This window comes from Limulus polyphemus, unplaced genomic scaffold, assembly GCF_000517525.1.
Source record: "Limulus polyphemus unplaced genomic scaffold, Limulus_polyphemus-2.1.2 Scaffold337, whole genome shotgun sequence".
NCBI classification, from domain to species: domain Eukaryota; kingdom Metazoa; phylum Arthropoda; class Merostomata; order Xiphosura; family Limulidae; genus Limulus; species Limulus polyphemus.
In genome coordinates, this window is record NW_013665947.1 from 65,413 (window position 1) to 68,715 (window position 3,303).

At 30.3% G+C, this 3,303-nt stretch overlaps 1 long non-coding RNA gene across 1 annotated transcript in view; it reads right to left on the reverse strand.

Moving 5' to 3' along the window:
- Positions 1–815: 815 nt before the first annotated feature.
- Positions 816–3,303, reverse strand: part of LOC106457490 — a 12,603-nt gene continuing 10,115 nt past the window's right edge. Inside the window, exon 3 of the long non-coding RNA XR_001290707.2 lies at positions 816–1,367. This is a non-coding gene — a long non-coding RNA (uncharacterized LOC106457490). The remainder of the gene's footprint in view (positions 1,368–3,303) is intronic.

Here is a 3,303-nt window from a genome sequence, read left to right on the forward strand (position 1 = left end):
AAAAAAAAAAAAAAAAAAGATATATAAAAACTGTATTTTATATAGTTAGATTGTAAAACTAAATACTACAGTTTCAGTTCAGTGGTTCTTTCATCATGAAAAAAAAATCTTGCACATCATATTCTATACTGAACTTTATCTGCCCTAACCAATAAGCTATATTACACATACAAAATTCTGAAAAAGCATCCAAACCAGATTTACAATCTACATAAGTATTGTTTACATTATTATTGTCTATCATAACATAGGACAAATAACGTATAGTTAGTGCTACAACAGATATTTGTATATAATGGATGCAATAAGAATATTTCAGTTTCTCCTTTTTCAGTACATTAAGTATTACATGTACAACTACAAAACCGTAAATATTTTTCTTGTAAAATATAGTACTCATGCACTACCTAAATGTTTTACACTATTTAATTTACTGTATTTTCATTCTACTATTGAGTAATTTTCTGTACACTTGAATATTCAGTTGAACAAATTACACATTTTAAATGTATCAAGATTCTTTCTGGAAACAGCACATCAATAGAAATTCAGAGCTATTTTTTCAATATGTACAGTAACTTACAAATATGTTGCTTTTCAAAACTTCTTTACATACAAAAGTTTCAAACGTGTCATGCACGCTTTGCTTTCTAAAACCTTAGTAGCAACAAGATATGGCTTAATGTGTGTATGTACATGAAGAGTTCAGAAAGTTTATCACTACTGAAAACTATACCAATGTATATAAATTAAGCAAGTGCATGTATAATGTTGTGTTAGTAAGACCAAACTTCAAAATCTGTTGAACTTACCGCACTATTTTTCCAGGTGTTATATCGGTAAATCCCACTTCCTTTAGAATCTGATGTCGTTGTTCCACAAATCCATGATTTACACTTAAAATTTTTGGGTGATTTAAGATGTCTTGAATTGTAAATATATTTTTAACAACCATTGCTGTTTTTGAAATTTGTTTCGGTGTCATGGTTAGAAGTGATTCATTAACCTTCAAAAGAGTAGCTGCAGTGCTATGAGCACAGCCAAGCTGTTCTGCCAAATACTGTGATTTAATTAGAGCTACATATTCAAGTTTCGAAATGTTGGGGTACTTTGAGCAAAATGATCTTATGGAAGAAATATTTACATTAACATGCACTTCACTTTTTAGCACTGCAAGAAAATGAAATGGTTCCCTAGCCTGGGAGTACCACAGACGACATCTCAACAGAGAAGTTGTCAGTAAATTAATGTTACATTTGCTTAGCAATAAATACATTTTATCAACTGGAAATTACACAGTAGTGCATATATATGTATTTTATTTTGTAATTAATACCAGTACAACACCATGGCAGTGTAGAGAAGATCTGTGGAAGAAAAAACAATATGCAAGATCATGCATGTATTGTATACACTATAGTTTCGGCACAAAGATTAATTAATATTAAAACTGAGAAAGAAAATGCTGAAAAGCAAACATTTTTTTAAAAAAACAGAGAATAGTTTTTGAAAATCAGCAAAAAACAAAACACTCTATGAGAAGAAAAAGAAACTATATTCTATTAATAGTGAAAGTAATTTTGCTTTTTCTTAAACTTCTTTTACACAATACCAGTATGATTAATAACTCTACACTTTTATAAGGTTTAATGTTGGTACATGTGACAATAAAAATTTTAGTACTAAGAATTTCCATATATGTTACTTGCTTAGACTATGGATAACTTGTTCAGAAAACAATGGGTAATTCTATGTTAGATATACAGTTACATGCACATGAGTGCTCCTATTTCTAGCCAAAAGTTTTAGATAAATGCAGTAATCACTAGCTTGTAGTAGTTATAACACGGTGAATTGTCAGAACATGACTATAAACAAGCATCAACCGAGTATTTTCAGTTTGTCTGAAGTGTCACTTTATTGTTAGATTTTTTGTTATTATTATAAGGGATTGAAGATGTGACATAACTTTGAAAAATATTCTGGCTAATTCTAGGAGATATAACTGAAAGTTTATTATGTTAAATTTACAGAATAATAAATAAGTTTCTTCATTTTTTGAAAAAAGCCACATTGGGATATCTGCTGTGCCCATTGCAGGGAATCAAACCTCAGATATTCCATTGTAAGTTCGTAAGTTTACAGCTGTCTCACCAGCAGACATATAGTTAATGAGAAAAATTTAATGAATATTATATATATTGTTGCGTCAGCGAGTCACATGACTACAGTGACGCAACGTTTCTAGAACTATCATGTACTCTGGCGAATGCTCTAGTATTTTCTAGACAGGGTAGGCTGGTATATATAAGAGGGGGAAAACGTGACGCAGGAAGGCATGGTAAGGTGTGTATAGACAGTGTGTAATTGATCTGCGGTCAGAAGTATTATTGACGTTCGTTGATATAGCGTTTGTTTTAGCACGATTGTTGAAGTTGAGTGTATCGGTAAAGTTATATTCGGAAAGAATAAACCAGTTTTATTAAGTAAAGACTTGTTTCACTTAAGTTTCGTCGGAACGAAGTTACGGAAAATTAATTAACACATGGAGACGTAACAATATGTTATGAAAGAGCTAACTGGTGACAAATGACATTAAGCCTACTTAGGTCATTCTTCCAACCATTAAAGTAGGGCATGGACAAACAGTAATTTTGGTAGAAAATACTCCACACGCATGAACTACCACTTCATTATAATATAACTAGTATTAAACTAGTTACTCTGTCAATGTTTTTGAAAACTGAATAAAGATAAGATGTACAGTTCTTCATGACTGAGCAACCATTGCAGGCCCTTCAGGCAAATGCAGTATGAGACAGAATTTCTGTTTTTGTCACTACCATGAACACCTGTGGCATAAAGTGGCATCAGAACAGGTGGCTACTGTATTTTTTGGAATATAAGACACACCGATGTATAAGACAAAGTTTTGGGGAAAAAAAAAGTTACAGTCGCATTTGAAAGATTTTTATTGAACAGAAATTCAATTTGATACTTTAAAAATTAGTATATATTGTTCTAAACATAAAAGAGCTCAAAAAATCAAAATAACCAAATACCGTAAATCGAAAAAAGGTTTACTGTTATTTAGTTTGGTTCAAAACTTACAAAATTTTCATTGCTTTCACTGTAATTTATTTTTTTATTATTTAGGGAGCATTATAAATAGTTATGTTTTTAAAAGAAAAAAACTACTATTGTTATAAATAACACATTCAATTGAACTAAACTATGCATGTCTATTTAAATATATTTACACATGGCTTGTGTATATTGTATATATATATATATATATATACA